Source organism: Leucoraja erinacea, chromosome 1 (assembly GCF_028641065.1).
Source record: "Leucoraja erinacea ecotype New England chromosome 1, Leri_hhj_1, whole genome shotgun sequence".
Classification (NCBI taxonomy): Eukaryota; Metazoa; Chordata; class Chondrichthyes; order Rajiformes; family Rajidae; genus Leucoraja; species Leucoraja erinaceus.
In genome coordinates this window covers 169,163,050-169,186,140 of record NC_073377.1, presented here as the reverse complement: position 1 = coordinate 169,186,140, position 23,091 = coordinate 169,163,050, and the positions used below count along the sequence as shown (strand labels likewise).

The following is a 23,091-nucleotide window of genomic DNA, read 5'->3' as shown; positions in this document are numbered from 1 at the left end:
AGATTATTCCCATAGCCGCGAGCATGTTCTCAGCCCAGCTACTTCCCACCCTAGCCACGAGTTTCTCCCTGCCCGGCTACTTTTCAATCTAGCCTTGAGTTTCTCTCTGCCCAGCTACTTCTACTTTCCCAGTAGTAAAACACCTTACCAACAACTTTCCTAGTAGCAAAATCTCTTACCAACTACTTTTCTAGTAGCAAAAATACATTAATTCACAACAAAACTTTTTAAGTTTGCTCGATCCAATCGCCGACTACTAACTTGGTAGCAAAGTGCATACACAATTGGTCTTACCGTTGTCGTATTAAGGACCTCGGTGGGGAACCAGATCAACCTCTAACGAAGGACAACAGATGTTACCGGGAGTTTCTATGGGAGTTGGTCTCAAAGGGTCCAATTAGAGCTCAGTTTTCTACCTGTCCGATCCCGGTCACTCTGTAGCCTCTTGCACATTCACCTGGTGACGGTCCCAGCGAGGTCCTGCCGACTATACGCCAATGATAAGCTTCACTGCTTAATAAACAGACAACTCACAAAAACGTTAGTTAGACCAACTCAAGCTTTACTGATCAACGGCCGGGAAGTGACGGTGACATACCGGTCAAGTAAGCAACACAGACACTTGACTTCCCCCCCCCCGTGCCATTAATTCAATGAACAAAGAATTGCATGATGTTTTATACTATGTATTTGTCACTTAGTCACATTCCAAAGATGTTAGTCATGGTCAGAGATACAGTCAATACACATTACCACAGGATGCGCCTGAGCTTGTCTCTTGTCAATTAGTAGACACATTTCAAAGGCATCTTATCAGTGATGTATATTGAGACAATCGGTCATTGCCTCAATATACATCACTGAGACAAGTCTGAGCTTCTCTCTCTCATCAATTGGTAAACACATTTCATAGACATCGGTCATTGTCTCAGTAGACAGCAACCTGAGGCAAGCCCGGGCATGTCTCTCTTATCAATCCATATAACAATCCACTGGAAAAGGCCTGCTTGAGACAAAATATAAGCTATAACCTAGTCCAGGATTCCATTATATATCTTTTACATATTTAAAAGCATTTAACCTTTTAACTTCATCTTGGTGAATACCGATGCAAAGTCCTCTCTTAGTGCAGACATATTGTTTTTCCTAATCAGCATTGAGACTCCCTCACATGTTTTATGTTCTTTTGTCACACCTGAAACATACATATCATTTTATTTGCTGGCAATGCCTCCCTGCTCTCAACCAAATTTCTGTAAAGGCTGTAGTTTCATGTACTAATCCAAACACTAAAATCATGTCTTTCCCATTTCATTAAAATAAATAAATTTCAGAGCATCATTCCTGCCACATTCATTATCCTAACTTTGCCAGTTTTACCTATTAGACCTACTTCTCAGTCGCTCCAGTTTCCACCATCCACTTCTACACTAGCTTAAACCCTCGCAAGTCACATTGACAATAGAAAATAGACAATAGACAATAGGTGCAGGAGTAGGCCATTCAGCCATTCGAGCCAGCACCACCATTAACTGTGATCATGGCTGATCATCCACAATCAGTACCCTGTTCCTGCCTCCTCCCTTGATTCTGCTATCTTTAAGAGCTCTCTCATGAAAGCATCCAGAGAATTGGCCTCCACTGCCTTCAGAGGCAGAGAATTCCACAGATTCACAACTCCCTGGGTGAAAAAGTGTTATCTCATCTCCGTTCTAAATGGCCTACCCCTTATTCTTAAACTGTGGCCCCTGGTTCTGGACTCCCCCAACATCAGGAACATGTTTCCTTCCTCTAGTGTGTCCAATTCCTTAATAATCTTATCCACCCCGCTTCAACCACCCCGGGCCGCGGTGTTGAGCCGCGGGACTGTTCTTAACATCGCCCGGGGGGGGGGGGGGGGGGGTATCGCCCCCAGCGCAGAGGGAGAAGAGGAGGGAAGAGACTGCAGGCCTAAGACTTTTGCCTCCATCACAGTGAGGAGATGTTGGGTGGACTCACTGTGGTGGATGTTAATGTGTGTTTATTGTTGTTTTTTTGTATTGTATTATATGTATGACTGCTGCAATTTTGTTCAGACTTCGGTCTGAATGACAATAAAAATCTGATGGCTATCTGGCTGGCTATCTGTTTCAATAAGATCCTATCTCATCCCTCTAAATTCCAGTTGCCCCATTCTATCAACATATGACAATCCCGTCATCCCGGAATTAACCTCATGAACCTACGCTGCACTGCCTCAATAGCAAAAATGTCCTTCGTCAAATTTGGAGACCAAAGCTGCACACAATACTCCAGGTGTGGTCTCACAAGGGCCCTGTACAACTGCAGAAGGACCTCTTTGTTCCTATACTCAAGTCCTCTTGTTATGAAGGCCAACATGCCATTAGCTTTTTTCACTGCCTGCTGTACCTGCATGCTTAATTTCAGTGACTGATGAACAAGGATACCCAGCTCCCGTGTACTTCCACTTTTCCTAACATTAAGATAATAATCTGCCTTCCTGTTCTTGCCACCAAAGTAGATAACCTCACATTTATCCACTTTAAACTGCATCTGCCATGCATCTGCCCACTCACCTGACTTGTCCAAGTCACCCTGCATCCTTATAGCATTTTCCTTACAGTTCACACTGCCACCCAGCTTTGTTGTTAACTGCAAATTTGCTAATGTTAATTTTAATCCCTTCATCTAAATCATTAACATATATTGTAAATAGCAGCGGTCCCAGCACCGAGCCTTGCGGTACCCCACTAGTCACTGCCTCTGCCTGCCATTCTGATAGGGACCCATTAATCCCTACTCTTTGTTTTCTGTATGCCAACCAATTTTCTATCCATGTCAGTACCATACCCCAAATACCATGTGCTCTAATTTTGCCTACTTATCTCCTATGTGGCAACTTATCAAAGGCTTTCTGAAAGTCCAGGTACATCCACTGGCTCTGCCATGTCCATTTTCCTAGTTACATCCTCAAAATATTCCAGAAGATTAGTCAAGCATGATTTCCGCTTCGCAAATCCATTCTGACTCGGACCGATCCTGTTACTGCTATTCAAATGTGCCACTAATTCCTTTTTTATCATTGACTCCAGCATCTTCCCAACCACCGATGACAAGCTAACTGGTCTAAAATTCCCTGTTTTCTCTCTCCTGCCTTTCTTAAAAAGTAGGATAACATTACATATGCTCCAATCCACAGGAACGGATCCTGAATCTGTAGAACTTTGGAATATGATCACCAATGCATCCACGATTTGTTAAGTACCCTGGGATGCAGACCATCAGGCCCTGGAGATTTCAGTCTATCCAACACCATTTCCTGCCTAATGTGAATTTCCTTCAGTTCCTCCCTCGGTCACCCTTGGTCCTCTGGCCACTACCACGTCTGGGGGATTGTTGGTGTCTTCCTAAGTGAAGACAGACCCAAAGTACCTGTTCAACTCGTCTGCCATTTTTGGAAACATACCTGTAAGGGTTTTGGAGCCCCTCCAGTTTAGATATAATGCATCCTCTTTGTACAGGTCCCACCTGTTCTGGAAGAGATCCCAATGATAGAGGTGCCTGAAGTCCTCCCTCCTACAATCAGCTCTTTGGTCGCACATTCAACTGTACTAGTATCTTGTTTCTGGCCTCGTTAACACACGGAGCAATTGGCCATTGAAACAGAAGGACACGAGTACCTTATTCAGCATTTAGGGCGTATTCCCTGGAATGAGTATGTTCATTGAGTGAGCTTGCAAAACCCTCATTACATATTCCACTTTCAGTGGTTGAGTATCAATGATGAAATGCACTCTCATTGGCTTAGTGAACACGAGCCACATATTCAGCCAGCAGCCTCGACATATTTGACGGTGGTAAGCTGGTGGTTTTTGGTTTCTCATATCTATCTATACATATCATATCATATACTTATTAAAACTCTGATCTTGTACGTGTGTATATGTGTGTGTATACGTGGTTGTCTTTACATCTTCGCAAAAATACTAAGCAGTAACGATTACATTTTTACATATTCTGATTCACATTTCTCCCCTCTAAGCAGAGTCACCTTCACTGAACATTTTATGCTTTATTTCTTGACTTATTTTACTGATTAGTTTAAAAAAATCAAAATACTTTGAATTTAAAACGACCAGCTTCAACTGATGATGTCACAATGGCTCAGCTAGCAGTGCTCAGCTTCACTAAAGATTTCATCGTATATTTCACGGTATTCATGATTAAAGCTTTAAAAATGCCAACTTTCACAAGATTTTTACTGTTAAAATCATTCCTGCCAGCTTCCAATACACTTTGATCCAATTTTGCGACACAGGAAGACACTGAACTTTTCACTTCATAGGAGGGGGAGGGCAAATTGCTATTGCAACACACAGGACAAGTGCAATTGGGGGATACGGGTAGAGGACAGATACTCTGTGGGAGCAGACCCAATGGGTCTGCACTTGGTCTAGTACATATTACTAAAACTCTCTGTCTGTCTGTCTGTCTGACTGTCTTCCAGAAATTACGCCAAAACGGTACACGATAGCACTACAATTTTTGGACCACCTTACTCACAATTGGCATGTGGTGTGTTTTTATCAAGTTTCGTTCAGATTGATGTTATATTTTACATGTTATTCACATTTTCAACTTTACAAAATCCCACTTTGAGAAAAATGACTTGAAGTTACAGTGGCAGTTGTAGCTATGATGTCACAATAGGATCTCATTTACATAAACTGCCCATGAACAGTGCTCCACCCCACAATTACGTCTCAATGGGATCTCATTTGCATTAAAAAAAACTCGCTGCCCCCATCGTTGTCCCTGATAAAAAACACGCTGGACACATACACGGACACATACACGGACTGGGCCCAGAGCCACGCTCCTCCCTCCCCCTCCCGCGGATAACTGAAAGTGTCACTGGGGCGCGGGATTATAAAATAGCTGAAAGTCTGACAGTCACTTTTTGACGCTGCGGTCTGGAGCCGCGGGAGGGAGAGGGGGAGGCCTCTTGGTCTAGTCTGAGAACTTCATAATGCATTTGCCCTCTTTGGGATGGTATTAAATAAGGTACCATTGAAATCTCAGACTTATGTGCATGGACTGAAAGTCCAAAACCTATTGAGTGCCAGATAGTGCCGTATCTGTGCTCCATATCACACCGTTTCCTGCATATTCACATGTCCATCTAAAAGCCACTTAACCGCAATTATCATGCATGTTTCCACCACCACCCCTAGCAATACATTCCAGGCTGAACCATACCCAGGATCGCTGCCAGTAGTCCCTACACTTACCTGGATCTAATGTACACAATTGAACTCACTGACCCTCTGCACCTTCAAATTTTACAATTAAATAAAAACTTAAATGTTTAAAAATATTTAACCGTAAGTCATTTAATTCCTCAATCATGTGTGATCGATATTTTAACTCCACCCACCCATCTTACTTCCATACATTAATTATTTTGCCAAATAAAAGTCAGGCGGTAATTTTTACATTTTCAGTTGACTTTCACTCTTTTGTGAAATTGAGTTCTAGACTTCCATTGTGTAAAGAAATGTCTTTTCATATTTCTTCTGAACCTCCCAGGTTTAACTTTTATTGGTGTTCCCAAAGGAAATCTAAACTACAAATGTTACTGATAGAGCCCCATTATTGAACTACAAAACAGAATAACAAAGAGGTAACATTCCTGTCATTTTCTTGTCGTCTATTTGAGGAAGGAAGGAAAGACACAGACCATCATTCCCATAATAATCTTATTGAAGACACAAGGAACTGCAGATGCTGAAATCTTGAGTGAAAAATGACAAGCTGGAGGAACTGAGTGGATCAGCGGGAAATGGCCAAATGACATTGTGGACCAACCCAAAATGTCATCTGGATCATTTCCCTCCGCAGATGCCACCTGACCTGTTCAGAAACTTTGGCAGTTTGTTTTATATTATTATTGAAAGCAGCTAAAAGTATCCGGACATGTACTGGACTTACACACTTAGAGACTGGAAACCCAGCTTGTAGAGTCATAGAGTGATACAGTGTGGAAACAGGCCCTTCAGTCCAACATGTCCCAGCTACACTAGTCCCACCTGCTCGTGTTTGGCCCATGTCCCTTCAAACCTGTCCTATCTGTGAACCCGTCTCACTGTTTCTTAAATGTTGGGATAGTCCCCTGCCTCAACTACCTCCTCTGGTAGCTTGTGCCATACAACCCCCACCCTTTGTGTCTGCACAGAGATATTCACAGACATGTGCTTAAAATCAGATGAGACTAGTAATTCAGTAACTAGATAATAACTCTGTTATAACATACTGCGTGCCGAGCCTACGGCCAGACTATTCCTCCAAACCCACTGTCAGCCATTTTCGGTACCCCTTCCAACACCAACCTCTCTGTTGCGGTGAAACGGGTTCTAGCTTTTACAACCTTGTTAGCCCGGAGACTGATCTTGCTTAACTGGAGGCTCACCTGTCCCCTGACACACGCCCGCTGGATTAAGGAGGTGCTTTACAATTTAAAGCTTGAAAAACTTAGGTTCTCTCAAAGGCTCTACCAAGACATTCCTAGATACATGGAACCCTTTCTTGGAACTTGTTAACTCTCTCAACTTGTCCCCGGACTCGGAAGAGGTCTGAGTGCTCTCCACCATTGTTCTGCTCTACTGCAGCTGCTCTCCCCTTAACCCCCCCCCCCCCCCACTTATTTATTTAATTACTTACTTATTTACTGTTATTAGTGACCCCCCTTTTTATTTTATTTTTTTTTTATTTTAGTTTCTTACTTTTTGTTTTGTTGTATGTTTGTTTGTCCCCGTTTGGTTCCGACCTGATTCGGGTGGGTTGATTACATACTGTTGCACAATTATGCTTACCATATAATTGTGTGTATGCATGTGTTCATGTATGTGTGCCGTGTTGTTTGTCCCCTCATATATTATCAGTTCAACTCACCAATGGTTTTCCCCATTTCACCCATGATTCGGGTGGGTTGAAGGTGGGTAAGGGTAAGGGCTTTGAGAGTCGCTTATATACTGTTGCGCAATTATGCCTTGACTGTCACTGTCTGTAATCATTGTGTGTATGCAAATTGCTGTGAAATTCAAATAAAAAGATTTAAATCATAACATACTGTGTGCCGCTATGTAATAATTAATTATGCAGACTGAATCCATGTTCTGTGGGGTTCTGGGTTTCTCATATATTATCAGCTCCAATCAACTCACCAATGTTCCCATTGCTCCCATTTCCCCATTTCAGCCCATAAAATAAACACTGTGGCATCTAAGATGTTGGTGAGCTTACGTGCTTACATTTTGAGCAGGAAGTGTGCCAGCTGTCATGATTGGTAAAGGCATCGAAAGAGGTTTTCAGGGCATATGCCTGAAACAGGTGTTTAGATCTATGCACTTGAAAATTAAGAGATGCTGTCTGCCTTGCATGATATCCCCTTTTTAGGTCATCCAGATTTGTTGTGCAAAGTCACCAGGTCTGCAGTAGAGGGGTCAGAGCAAAGGTGTGTGAAAATGGATGAGATGCAGCCGTCAACATTTGTAGTTAGTTTAGAAAGAAGGCAGGTGTTCATCATTGGAAACTCTATCTGAAATACAAAGTTGTTTGGAAGTCAGTTTTTTGTGAGTATGCACCCTGAGATCCCAGAAAAGAAGGGGAGGCATTAAGAAGGTGAGTGCAGCAGAGTTGATTCATGGGTAGTAACAAATTCATCACCCAGAAAAAGAGTTGATCAGTGACCTGGGTACAACAAATTGAGATGACATCAAACATTCACTGCATCCCTTATAACCTTGTCCCCCCTTCCACCCATTTTTATTCACATCATTCTTTTCCTAGATTTCCCATCCACCCTGACTTCCCGTTTACCACAGACCTGACAAAATTACTCTGGGCCTCTGCCCGTCTCTCAGGGAGTGCACCCCTTCAGTGGGTTTATCTCGACCCACATTTTAAACCTTGTCTGATGGTTGCTGCCAGTGACATAATAGACCACAATACAAAAGTGGGAAAGAGACTCCACCACAACTCTCACTTGGAGGTGAGACTCACACATTTCGCCCATTCTCAGTTTTCTCTTACTGGGATAGTCTCTGCCTCAACTACCAGCTTGTTCCATACACCCACCATCGATCTGATTCAAAATGATGCCCAAGTTCTAATATCTTTGTGTGAAACCCCCCCCCCCCCCTCCAAAATGCAAGTGATCCCGACCCCCCATTACGAAATCGCCTCTGGCACTGCCACTTGTGAGCGGGTAACTAGAACATAATGCTTAGTAATTAGTTGACAAAGCCCTTAATTAGTTAACAAAACTTCATTCATCTGGAATATCCAGGGGGGTAGGATAAGTGTAATATTAAAATGACATGCAAGGTGTCAGGCTGTCTGTCACAACATACAGCCCCGATAACACATTATTTCATTCAGTTAAATATTGGGAAGGTAGCACTATTGTCATTTGCCACTCAACTATTATGTTTGTTTACCTCACTGACTATTTCTAACCTCCCCCCTCCCCCACAAATTCCTTTGGCAGGTTGAATAGAAATGTCCCCAATCTCGTTGTTTTATTAATTGAACACGTAGATGAACATCCTCAAGGAGTGTAATCAGATGGAAACTGATTCAGATGTGATGTTTAAGAGCTTGTTCAAAGAAGGGGCATATTTTAAAGGAGTGACAGAGATACTTGCAGGGGAATTTTGTGAGGAGGTTATTATTTGTCTTTAGTTTTAGCTTGAACCAGGACGTCTGAGGATTCAAAGTTTAATATAGTAATTGTGCTGATACTGACTCCAACCAACCAAGAAGGAAATGGTAACAGAATACTTATACAGCTGAGTGAGTATAATTTTATGGATGAGAAATTGTGTTCAACCAATTGATGATTTCTTTGACAAAGTAACTAGCATGTTAGATAACAAGGAAGCCAATGGATGTAGCAAAGCTTGTTATACAAAATTTGGTCCGTGAAGTGCCCCATAAAAGATTACCGCATTAGATAAACACCTGTGGACTTGAACGTAATAGGTTAAATCCAGGGGGTCAGATATGGGGCTTTAAGTGTGGGCCAGATATATTGTCAGAGCAGAGGGGCTAGGAGCAAGGCCAAGTGTGCATCCAGAGTCAAGGTCTGGAATAGTGCTAGGTGTGCAATCAAAGCTGGGACAATGGGAGTGGGAACCTAAGCAGGTAAGCAGCTATGATCAGGGTAGAATAGGGGGCCAGGTGTAAGGCTAGACTCGGGGTAAGGAATGCTGGAAGGTATGCAACTTGAGTCGGGGTCAGGAGTAATACCAGGTGTGCAGTGAGGCCCAGGTTGGTCAACGTGGGCCAAGAGTTTGATTATAATCTGATTTCCATACATGTTACACTAAGATCATTCATGTGCTGCACCTGTTGATCAAAACCTGGCTCTACTGTGGAATGTAATTAGGAATGTAATTTAGCCTAATCTTATTCATAGTGGATCCAATTTGAAGCATAAATATTGCATTCAAGTGCAAGTTAAAAGACTCGCTACAGTATGCACCAGATTGCACAATTTCAAGCTGAAAAATGCAAAAGCTCCGTACCATCGGAGGGGGCTTGGTGGGGCAAGATCAGGCTAAAACAATGGGTCTACTGACCGCGGTCCTGCTTGAGCATTTTGTGCAGAAGGGAGAAATGGGCTGCACATGGCTGGAACACCATAACATAGAAACATAGAAATTAGGTGCAGGAGTAGGCCATTCGGCCCTTCGAGCCTGCACCGTCATTCAATATGATCATGGCTGATCATCCAACTCAGTATCCCGTACCTGCCTTCTCTCCATACCCCCTGATCCACAAGGGCCACATCTAACTCCCTCTTAAATATAGCCAATGAACTGGCCTCAACTACCGTCTGTGGCAGAGAGTTCCAGAGATTCACCACTCTCTGTGTGAAAAAAAGACTGGAAGCTGTGAATGGAAGATCTCCTGAGGAAATGAGATCCACAATTGTCAGGGTGACCATTTCCTGATGTTGGGCACATAATCTGTAGGGAAGAACAAGGAGGCGTCTCAGAGCTGACGTGTGGCTTCTGGCACCATAGAGATCAGTTTGTTAGGCTTTAGTGGCACCAATCTCATCAGCGAGGTTGCCTGGGTGAGTGGTGTGCTACACATTCAGTCAGGGATAGGTTAGAAATGGGTGGAAAAGCCAAGACAGTCAATGCCACATCAGCAGTTAGCAATGAATAGATCTAGACAGTGTATTTGGTCCGAGGGAGGTGTTCAGGTGGGCACTGAAGATGAGTGAAAGAGTCCACCATTTGTAGTGAAGCTGCCTAATCAGAGAAATGGGACCAGAAGCGGGGGAATAAACATCATGTCAAGCTCAGAATTCATTAAGAATGAACATAGGGGGACAAAGTTGGGCCCACTACCCTCAGACACCAATATAAGCTTTCTGGAGCAGGTGGGTGACATCTAGCCCTTCGTCGGGTTTACTCTGGGAATTTGGAAGATTTTTTCTACCAGAGAATCTCTGTGCAATTTCAAAATAAATATTTAAAAAATACCCAAGCAGTGTATGTGCCAGAGATTCGACATTAAATATGATCTAGAAAATAACTCAAGCAGCAAACTATCTGTTAACATTTCTCTTTTTCTACATCCTGTCCTTGATAACACACATAGCAACTATCTAAACCCTCTTGCGATAAAGAGACTAAAAGGGTAAACTTAAACTTTAGATTTACTACGAGCGAAATTATTGAGCAACGATTCTCGGGCAAAGGGACAAACAATCGCGAAGCAAGTGTGTGTGTACAATATCTTCTCAATCCGAAACTGCTCGTTTGCTCTCAGAAGGACCGAAAACAGATTGGAATGGTGTTACCTCGGTCACGGCGGGGCGAAGATTCACCCACATTAGAAATGTCTCACCTACCTTTCGTTTTCAGCCGAGAGGCGAACCACGATACTGAAAGAAATGCACCCAGGCAGAGGACTGTTAAAACCCTTCCATTCCTGAGCCTCATTTCATGTCATGTCATCCCAGAACGGTGGGCATCGGACACTTTGTGCGGATGATCGCGATATTGATGAAATAAGACTCTCTCCAATAGTCCCACTCTCAACAAACTCTCCAGCCAGAACGAGCTGTTGAGGAATCTGACACGCCTTCATTCATTTCCTCAAAATACCCTTTCTCTTTTACGTGTCAGTATTTTCAGTTTCCTGTCCTTTTCAAATCATTTTTAGTTATTTATTTCCAAATGTCTCCATGTCTATTTCCTCAGGCAGCTTCTGTTTCCCTACTTCCCGGACAGTTCAATGGCACACGTCGTTTCCCACGAGGGCTGGTCAGTTATCTGGTAGTTCAGACCACCGCCACTGTTTCAATCTCTCGCCCGCCGCTGTCTCTCTCCGCCCTCAATGCCTTTCCTCCGGGGCTTGTTCTCGCCGAACGACCAGCCCTCACAGACACATGCAAAGTTTATTCTTTCACCCCTCCTCTCTCGTAACTGTTGCTAACTCGACTGTTCCCTGGGTTCAAGTTATTGTGCACTCTGTCGTTTATTGGTGCGTGTGTGTGTTTCTCTCTCAGATGGTAATCTTCAGGGTTGTCCAATAATGCTTCCTACTTGTTTTTCCTCTCTCGGTGTTGCTATCCTTCTTCCTTATTTGTTACACCTTGCATGCCAATCCCTTTCCAGTATAGTTAATTACTAATGATAATGGCATTCCTGCGGTGTGCTTCAGTTGTTTCATGTTGTTGTATGCAAAACAAAACCTTGCTGGAGAACCGCCCTAAACCTCTGTCATCCTTTTGCCTGCACAGATGCTGCCTGATCAGGGCTTGTGGGGAGAGGGCTGGAGAATGGGGTTAGGAGGTTGAGATAGATCAGCCATAATTGAATGGCGGAGTAAACTTGATGGGCCGGATGGCCTAATTCTGCTCCTATCACTTATGATCTTATGACCGTACAAAATTTTTAAGGGGTTGGGCAGGCTAGATGCAGGAAGATTGTTCCCGATGTTGGGGAAGTCCAGAACAAGGGGTCACAGTTTAAGGATAAGGGGGAAATCTTTTAGGACCGAGATGGGTAAAACATTTTTCACACAGAGAGTGGTGAATCACTGGAATTCTCTGCCACAGAAGGTAGTTGAGGCCAGGTTACACAGAAAAGCTGGAGAAACTCAGCGGGTGCAGCAGCATCTATGGAGCGAAGGAAATAGGCAACGTTTCGGGCCGAAACCCTGCTGCACCCGCTGAGTTTCTCCAGCTTTTCTGTGTAACCTTCGATTCTCCAGCATCTGCAGTTCCCTCTTTAACACAGGTAGTTGAGGCCAGTTCATTGGCTATATTTAAGAGGGAGTTAGATGTGGCTAAAGGGATCGGGGGTATGGAGAGAAGGCAGGTACAGGATACTGAGTTGGATGATCAACCATGATCATATTGAATGGCGGTGCAGGCTCGAAGGGCCGAATGGCCTATTCCTGCACCTATTTTCTATGTCTATGTCTATGACCTCTTATGACCTGAGTTCCCCCAACAGTTTGTTTTTTTGCGCTAGATTACAATATCTGCAGTCTCTCGTGTCCCCATTGACTATTGTTTGAATATTTGTTTGCATTTGAGATTTCCCTGTGAAAAAAACAGATTGCACTGCAAGGCACTTGCATTTTATGTCTGTCTGGAGAGTACATACTTTTACAAAGCCCTCTGAAGGTTGCATTCGTTTTCATAAAGTTTTGATGCGCTTGAAAATAACAAGAGAAATCCAACAGCAAAGTAATGGCAAGTGGGAAGAAAAGTTGCCTGTCTAGTTTGTCATTAAACTCTGTTGGAAAAAAAAATGTATTGCAATGTAATTATCTAATGTCCAAAAAATGATGAAACACTCAGCAAGTCAGGCAGCACCTGTGGAAAGAATAGAGTTGTCACACTTGCCACGCCTCCACACACTTGTGACTCTTACCCCACTCCTCCACTGAACTATTAGGAGTTACACCTGCATTTAATCTGCTCCCCTAATCTATCACACTATAAATACCTGAGATCATCAGCAATTGTAAAGTACCATCCGAATATCATGACCTGAAAGAGGTCTTCTGCCACTTCTGAGCCACCTCTTTACCTCCTCACCTGCCATTGGCTTATTATCCGGCACCTCTCCACCCCGCGGTCATCTGTACTCGCTCTCTGCTCCTGAGACCAACGCCATGGAGAGATACATTTCAGATTCTCTGGCAGCTGTTTTAATTTGTCCATCCTCCTCTCCCGCCAGGACGGGATTTTTCTTTGTGAGTAAGAAGGATGGCGAACTTCGCCCTTCCATTGACTATCGAGGCCTGAATGACATCACTGTCAAAAACCGTGACCCCTTGCCACTCTGTCTCCAACTGCCTGCAGCATGCCAGCATGTTCACAAAGCTGGATCTACGGAATGCCTAGCATTTGGTTCGCATCACGGAAGGAGATGAGTGGAAGTCAGCCTTCGACACACCCAGTGGGCATCGTAATGCCCTTCGGCCTGACCAATGCCCCGGCTGTCTTCCATGATCTGGTCAATTATGTGCTCCGGGACATGCTGAACCAGTTTGTCTTTGTTCACCTGGATAACATCCTCGTCTACTCTGGCTCTGCATTGGAATATGCCTGCCATGTCCGTCTCGTTCTGCAGAGACTATGGGAGAACCAGCTGTTGGTCAAGGTTCCACCAGCCCACGTTGTGCTTGCTGAGATACATCTTCTCAGCTGGCCATGTCGAGATGGATCCAGGAGCGGTGAGAGTGGTGGTAGGTTGGCCTGAGTCTACCAGTCGGAAGGAGCTACAACGCTTCGTCAGCTTTGCCCATTTTTACCGCTGCTTTATCTGCAACTACAACATCCTGGGTGCTCCTCACACATCTACATCCATCACGTTTGCCTGGTCCCCTGCTGCTGAGGGGGCATTCAGGGACCTTAAGCAACTCTTCACTACCGCCCTCATCCTGGAGCATCTTGACCCGGCCCGTCAGTTTGTGGTGGAGGTTGACATTCTCTGATGTTGGAGTAGGGGCGGTGTTTTCCCAACGCTCCTCATGGGACCAGAAGATGCTCCCCTGTGCCTTCGCCTCTCCCTGGCTGAGAGGAATGATGACATCGGCAACAGTGAGCTGCTGGCAGTGGAGCTGGCGTTGGAGGAGTGGAGGCATTGGTTGGAGGGCACCAAGCAGCTATTCCATGTCTGGATGGACCACAAGAACCTGGAGTACCTGCGTTTGGCGAAGCGGCTCAACCCCCATCAAGCCTGGTTGGCCCTGTTTTTCACCTGGGTTAACTTCACATTGTCATACCATCCTGGGTCCAAGGATGTCAAACCCGACTCCCTCTCCCGCCAGAGCCGTTCTGACCAGGACAACCATTCCCACAAACCCATGCTGCCTCCCACCTGCCTGGTGGGCTCCATCGCCTGGGAGATTGAGGCCATAGTTCACAATGCCCAGCATCACAATGCCCCGATCCTTTTTCTGGACCCCCCCTCCCCAATAAGTTATTTGTCCCGGCCCAAGCCCGCTCTGAAGAACTCCAGTGGGCCCATTCCTCTAATCTCGCCTGTCATCCTGGTATTCGCCGCACCCTCTACCTGCTGCGCCAGCGGTTCTGGTGGCCCACCGTGGAGACCGACACCCGGTCTATCGTCTCCGCCTGCTCTGCCTGTGCACAGAATAAGACATTCCATCAGCCTTCCTCTGGTCTCCTTCGTCCCCTGCCTGTTCCGCACCGTCCCTGGTCCCACATCGCCCTGGGCTTCATCGCCAGCTTGCCTCCGTCCAAGGGTTATTCTTACCATTGTGGACCGTTTCAGGGCTGCTCATTTCCTTCCTCTTCCTAAGCTCCCATCTGCTGTAGACCTCGCTCACCTCATCGTGAACCAGGTGATCAGACTCCATGGTTTCTCTCGAGACATCGTCTCTGACAGGGGTCCGCAGTTCACCTCATGATTTTGGAAGGCTTTCTGCTCCCTGGTTGGCTCCTCCAAGACCGTTAACCACTCTGTTGTCCACCTTAGACTGCCTGGGTTAAGGCGGATTCACCCCACCTTCCACATATCCGGGGTTAAGCCTGTGTCCTCTAGCTCCCTGTCTCCCGCTGCTCTGCTACCTCCACCACCCCGCATCAGTGTACACGGTGAAGCAACTGCTGAAGTCATAGAAACATAGAAATTAGGTGCAGGAGTAGGCCATTCGGCCCTTCGAGCCTGCACCTCCATTCAATATGATCATGGCTGATCATCCAACTCAGTATCCCGTACCTGCCTTCTCTCCATACCCCCTGATCCCCTTAGCCACAAGGGCCACATCTAACTCCCTCTTAAATATAGCCAATGAACTGGCCTCAACTCCCCTCTGTGGCAGAGAGTTCCAGAGATTCACCACTCTCGGCCCGGCGGAGGGGCAGAGGGATCCAGTACCTGGTTGACTGGGAGGGCTAAGCTCCAGAGGAGAGGAGCTGGACTCCTGTCCGTGACAACCTGGACCCCTCCCTGATCCGTGACTTTCATCAGCAGTATCTGGACCATCCAAAGAGGACACCAGGAGGCGTCTGTGGGAGGGTGGCTCCTGTCACACTTGCCATGCCTCCACACACTTGAGACTCTTTTCACACTGCTCCACTGAACTATTAATAATAATATATTTTATTGCCTTTTCTGTTGCTGCCCCGGCACTCTGGAACACCTTGCCGCTGCAGATCAGACAGGCCCCTTCACTGTCCATCTTTAAATCCTCCCTAAAAACTCACTTTTATTCACTGGCTTTCGACACTGGCTGAGACATTGTTCCTGTTTTTAGTGCTTTTAATGTCTTTTAATTTTTACTGTTTTTATAGTCCTGTCGTCTTAATGGTTTTAGTAGTTTGTAATAACTTTTTGTTGACTTCCCATGTACAGCACTTTGTGGTAACTGATGTTGTCTAAAAGCACTTTATAAATAAAGTTATTATTATTATAAAGTTATTATTGTCATTGCACATATGCGCAACGAGATTTTGTATGCAGCTTCCATCCGATGTCATAACTTAAACAACTAATAAAATTTGGATTTAGATACCCCGAGAAACATGATTTATAAAAAGAACAGTAAAACAGTTAAAAGTGCAAATGTGTCTGTGCCGGGTCGATGTGCGACGTGACCATCCGAGGGAGACAGTTCATGGGGGTGGGGGGGGGGGGGCACTCAGCAGGGCCAGTTCAGAGCAGTGATAGCTCTGGGGATGAAGCTGTTCCTGAGTCTGGTGGTGTGGGCGTAGAAGGCCTTGTAACGTCTGCCGGAGGTAGGAGTTCGAACAGTCCATTTCAAGGTTGTGTGTAGCCTCATCTGCTGCCCTAATCTATCACTTGGTATAAATACCTGATATCATCACCAATTGTGTGTCGAATAATCACTTCTGCATTCTGTAGGTTCGATAGCTGTTCTGAGTTCTGTCATATTTTGGTTCCATTTGCGTCTGGGTTTGTTCAGTACTTCTACCTGGTGAGCCTGCATTCGAGTCCTTTCCATTTCGGGGCCTTCTGACAAGAGTAAACATTTCCGGTCAAAAATTGTCGAATCTTTGGTCATCTAATCTGCGTTTGGTTTCTCATCATGAGAAATGCAAATGCAAATAATGCAATATAGTATATTGGAAGAAAAAATACCACTTCAGGAGTTATGAATGCAATTGGAATGTAACTTTAATTCCCCATCCAGTTGTCACCAGAAAACTTCCTAAATTGACATCATTATAACTCGTATTTCCACTGAGAAAGTCTTCTAAGCTCCACTTGTTTTTCATTTACAATATGATACGATAGAAATGTTCCCGATGTTGGGGGAGTCCAGAACTAGGGGCCACAGTTTAAGAATAAGAAGTAAGCCATTTAGAACGGAGACGAGGAAACACTTTTTCTCACAGAGAGTGGTGAGTCTGTGGAATTCTCTGCCTCAGAGGGCGGTGGAGGCAGGTTCTCTGGATGCTTTCAAGAGAGAACTAGATAGGGATCTTAAAAATAGCGGAGTCCGGGGATATGGGGAGAAGGCAGGAACGGGGTACTGATTGGGGATGATCAGCCATGATCACATTGAATAGCGTTGCTGGCTCGAAGGGCCGAATGGCCTACTCCTGCACCTATTGTCTAAATGTATTCATCCCAGGAGGGAAATTGATCAGATTAGATATCTGCCAAAGCCAGCAAGATCATCTGAAAATTGCTCCATTTTAACATTGTTCTTGGTGGTACTCAGCTCTATCATGTCCCCACCGCTCCTGACCTCCTCATTTAATTGTCTGTACACTCTCAGAATATTTATCCGAGTTCAAGGATAGAAAATTATTTCATTGTCTTGGTTCTTGCTGCTGAAATCCACATCCATGCCTTTTGATATATCTAGATTAGATGACCAAAGATTTAACCATACCAAAGCACTCCAGGTCTCACTCTTTCTATACTCAATAAATCCCAGTCACATCATTATGTAATGCTCACTGTTCACTCACCACCTGCATACATACATTTTCTTCTTCTTAAAACCACCTTCCTTGTTTTCAAATCCCTTCCATGATCTCCTGCCTCTGTTACCTCTCTGTTATCCCCTCCAAACCTACAATCCTGATATTTTGTGGTCCCTGGATCGTAATTTCCTGATCATTCCTGTATTGAATTGCTCTGCTCTAGATGGTTCACTAACCTTCTCAGCTGTTATCAGGCAACTGAACCATCCTATCAGTCCTGAGCTGCTATCTACCTCATTGGTGACCATCAGACTATCCTTAATCAGACTTTACTGGGCTTTATCTTGCACTAAACCTTATTCCCTTTACCATGTACTGTATCTATGCGCTGTGAATGGCTTGATTGTAATCTTGTAGTCTTTCCGCTGACTGGTTAGCACGCAACAAAAGCTTTTTACTGTACCACGGTACATGTGACAATAAACTGAACAACACTAAGCTCAGTGATTGTGCCTCCCTTGCCACCACTCTAACTCTGGAATTCCCAACTCCAAACCCCTGCTTCATTTTCCTTCTCTAAAAAGCTTGGTTAAAGCTTTTCCTGGCTATCTGTCCTAATATATCTAAATTTGACATCTAGAATTGTATCATACTTCTGGGATGCTACTCGATATATTTTACTTTGTGAAGTATGCAGAATAACATTATTAAGTAAACTTTGTTCTTAATTTCTTTGTTGAACACTTATGTCAGGCTATTGTTCATCGACTACAGCTCAGTGTTCAACATCATCATCCCCTCTAAACCTATTGTCAAACTCAGGTACAGGGTCTCTGCTTGTTCCTATGCAATTGGATCCTCAACTTTCTCAATTATGAAGCACAAACTGTATGAATTGGAAATGCTTACTCCTCACTGACCATGAGTACAGGGGCACCTCAAGGCTATGTTGTTATCAGTCTCCTGCTCTCTATATTACAACTATGTACAGTAGCTAAACACAGTTCCAATGCAATCTTAAAATATTACCAATGATAGCACCATTGTTGGATGAATAATGGATAATGATGAGTCAAGAGTACAGGAGGGAGATCAATAATCTAATTGATTGGTGCCAGTACAGCAATCTTGTACTTAACATTAGCAAGGCCATGAAGCTGATTGTTGACTTCAGAAAAGGAAAGCAGAATTTGCCTTCATCGATGGACATGGAGAGAATCACCAGCTTCATGTTTCTGGGCATGCATATCACTGCCAGCCTTGGGCCAACATATTGATGTAAATGCTGAGAAAGCTCATCAACACCTACACTTCCTCAAATGTTTGTGGAGATTTGGCATATACTTGTTAGTGAAAGGCAAGGCAGGCAAATGTAAGGAAGCTTGGCTGGAGGGAAATTGAGGCATTGGTCAAGAATAAGAAGTCACATGGGATAGGTATAGGCAGCTGGGATCAAGTGCATCTCTGGAGGAGTTTTGGGAACTAAGGAGCAGACTAAAAAATGATCCTATTAAATGGTGGTACTGGCTCGAAGGGCCGAATGGCCTACTCCTGCACCTATTTTCTATGTTTCTATGCTTGATTGCTACACTGGGATGTTGCAATATTGCATCATCCATCCAGCTGAAGGCAGATTTCACATAAAGCCCTCAAAATTAATACCCGGAGAATAAAAAATGACCAGAACCATTCTTTTGAAGAGATTTATATGGTTTCAGAAAAATACAAGAACATGGACATGGAAACTTGTCATGTGAAAAAATAGCAAAGTCAGTCCGTGATTCAATTAATTTGCACAATGATGTAGGTACAGAAACCTGAGAACCATTTCCTGCAGGTTCAAGAATAACTTCTTCCCATCAACCATCCGGCTCTTGAATGATACTGCACAACCCTAACCACAACTCTACCACTGCAACTATTATGGACTTATGCACTTTTGGTTTGCATTATTATGGTCTTGTTATCTAGGATTACTTTTAATTTGTTGCATTATTGACTATGGTATATTTAATTGTTGTTGCATTAATATCTCGAATGCTGTAGCAAGTAAGAATTTAATTGTTTAGTTCCCAGTACATGAAAAGTAAACACTCCTGACTCTTGAAACCTATTTATAGATATGTATATAGCGCCGCAGAATTGTGCACCTATCCCCCCCCCTCTCCCTTTTGTTTTTGTTTTCTGTTTCTTGTTTTTTGTACCAGATTATATGTATGCACTGAGTACGAGCTGCTTTTAATCTCATTGTACATGTATAGTGACAATAAATGGCATATCTCTAATATCTATATTGAAAAGTGCTCTGGAGCCACTTGGTGGCAGTTCTCGTGCAGTGCAATGTTTACAGTAAGTGAAGTGAGAAGTGGACATTCACGGCAAGAGTTCACTTTACTTATTTGGTACAAAAAAGTATAGATTTGTTCATACATTGACTTTCTTGCACAAATTTGGAATTACCCCAAAACCTCTAGGAACACTGGAGTACTTGAGGTTATGTGTTAATATTATGTCTGCAATCAAAACAGTTGATTAGCAATTACAATTTTGTTACTGGTAATTTTGATTGCCGTAAATTCAGAGTGGCAATATGGTAAAGACTCTAGAATGGAAAATGTTATGAAGTGCAACACAATAGGTCTGAAGAAGGATCCCGACCCAAATTGTCACATATCGATGTTCTCCTGAAATGCTGCACCACCCGCTGAGTTACTCCAGCACTTTGTCTCTTCTTCTGTGAACCGTCATCTGCCGTTCCTTGTTTCCACAATAGATCAGTTTACAGATTTACAAACTGCATAAATAAACCATGTCTCAATGACATTTTGTATACTGACCTCATGATTTTTCTATCTTCCTATTGAGGCATACAACTTTGTTTTGGGTCTAGACAGATTAACTATAATCTTTAGATGTTGTTTCTAAAGGTTTGCATTTACATGACCCCTTTCACAATTTCAGGTCTTCACAAAGCATTTTACAGCAAATTAAATACTTATAAAGTGTAGTCACTGCGATAATATTCAACCCACAAGCCCACAACCAGATGTTTTGTTTTATTGGGATTGGTTTAAGACAAATTATAAATTACACATTGGGGACAACCTCTTCTTTGCTCATCCAAGTGTTCAGACGGGGACAGAATTTAATATCTTATGCAAAGGCAGCTTCAAATATGTGTTCAAATCCACTGAATGGAATATGAAATTATAGCTTTATGATTCTTGAGTTATTTAGATGAGCCATACTATTTGAACATAGTCATAAGAAAATATTCTAAATGTGCTGTGCCAAATTGCACATCAGTTAACATATTTGTTAAAATTAAAATATTTGTATACATCCATGAAGTGTTATCTGTGTCATCTCACTAAACCATTGGTTCTCTAATGTGTCCAGTTACTTCTGTGTTCTCTTCCATTATAGCAGATGCAAAATATTCAGGTTCAGTTTATTGTCATGTGTACCGAGGTACAGTGAAAAGCTTTTATTGCGTGCTAACCAGTCAGCGAAAGACAATACATGATTAAAATCGAGCCAGTCAAAGTGTACAGATGAATGATAAGGGAATAACGTTTAATGCAAGACAAAGCCAGTAAAGTCTGATCAAAGATAGCCCAAGGGTCACCAATGAGGCAGATAATAGTTCAAGACTACTATCAACACAAGGATTGCAGATGTTGGAATGGGTAAATAATCTCGAAATCGGAGGTGCAAAGGGACTTGGGAGTGCTGGTGCAGGGTTCCCAAAAAGTTGAGTAGTAAGGAAGGCAAACACAATGCTAGCATTTATTTCGAGTGCTAGGATACAAAAACAGGGATGTAATGCCGAGGCTCTCTGTAAGGCTCTATATGGATAATATCCGAGGAAGGTAGACAAAAGTGCTGATTAAAACTCAGCGGGTGCAGCAGCATCTATGGAGCTAAGGAAATAGGCAACGTTTCGGGTCGAAACCCTTCTTTAGGCTGATGTAGGGTGGGTGGGGCGGGAAGAAGAAAGGAAAAGGAGGAGCCAGAGGGCTGAGGGAGAGCTGAGAAGGGGAGGAGACAATAAGGGCTACTGGAAATTGGAGAAGTCAATGTTCATGCCACTGGGGTATAAATTGCCTGAGCGAAATATGAGGTGCTACTCCTCCAATTTCCAGTGGTGCTCACTCTGGCCATGGAGGAGGCCCAGGACAGAAAGGTCAGATTTGGAATGGGAGGGGGAGTTGAAGTGCTGAGCCACTGGGAGATCAGGTAGGTTACTGCGGACCGAGCGGAGATGTTCGGCGAAACGATCGCCAAGCCTACGCTTGGTTTCACCGATGTAGATCAGCTGACATCTAGAGTAGCGGATGCAATAAATGAGGTTGGAGGGATGTGCTGGCTCTGGAGAGGAGGTTTACAAGAATTATCCCAGGAATAACTGCGTGAACATATGATGAGCGTTGTCGGCAGTGGGCCTGTACTCGCTGGAGTTTAGAAGGATGAGCGGGTCATCATTGAAACTTACCGAATAGTGAAAGGCTTGGATAGCGTGGATGTGGAGAGGATGTTTTCACTAGTGGGAGCATCTAGGACCAGAGGTCATAGCCTCAGCATTAAAGGGCGTTTCTTTAGGAAGGAGATGAGGGGACATTTCTTTAGTCAGATGGTGCATCTGTGGGGACAAATCAATTAATATTTTTAAGGCAGAGATAGATTCTTGATTAGTACAGGTGTCAGAGGTTATGGTGAGAAGGCAGGAGAATGGGGTTTGGAGGGAGATAGATCAGCCATGACTGAATGGCAGAGTAGACGATGGGCCGAATGGCCTAATTCTGCTCCTATCACTTATGACCTAAAAACATGTGTTGAGGGAACTCAACTTTTAGGAATTTTTCAGTCTGAAGAAGGGTCTCGACACGAAACGTCACCCATCCCTTCTCTCCAGAGATGCTGCCTGTCCCGCTGAGTTACTCCACATGTTGTATCTACCTTCGATTCAAGATTCAGATTCAGATTCAGATTCAACTTTAATTGTCATTGTCAGTGTACAGTACAGAGACAACGAAATGCAGTTAGCATCTCCCTGGAAGAGCGACATAGAATATGATTTCAATAAATAAATCTATTTACATGCATAGATTCATATGATTTCAATAAATAAAAATTAAATTCTTGCTTTGCTTCAGCACAACAGAACATATAGGCTGTGAGCCGAGGAGCTTTATTCTGCAGTTTCGTGACCTAAGTCACCAAACTACATGAAATTTTGACATATTGTGTAAAAATATTTATATAAATCACCCCTGAAACTCGATATGAAGAAGACTTGCACATTTTTATTAAATTAGAGAAAAAACGGAAAAAATGGGAATGTTTTAGTCCAATCAAAGCACATTTAACATTGAGTTGTCTGCCAGTTGGCCAATCACGCGCTTTGTTTCAGGCTAGCACACAAAATGGCTGAGGGGGCTTCACAGATGCCTGTTTTACTGGAGATTCCGATGTGTTGTTCTGTGGAATAAATGTCGTGGAAACTTGCAGCAGGTTCATTGTATTTAGTGGGAAAAGCATTAAAAAGGCTGAAGAAAGTGCTGCGTGGGATTAAAGTGCAAGAAAGCCTTCAGTCCCTGCTGATGTGCTGGAACACAAAGAAGGCCCCCATG

General features: G+C 43.7%; 1 pseudogene; it reads right to left on the bottom strand.

Annotated features, from left to right (window-relative positions):
• LOC129704629 (alpha-1,3-mannosyl-glycoprotein 4-beta-N-acetylglucosaminyltransferase B-like) overlaps window positions 1-11,582 on the bottom strand; it is a 126,604-nt pseudogene extending 115,022 nt beyond the window's left edge.
• Between the last annotated feature and the right edge of the window lie 11,509 nt (window positions 11,583-23,091).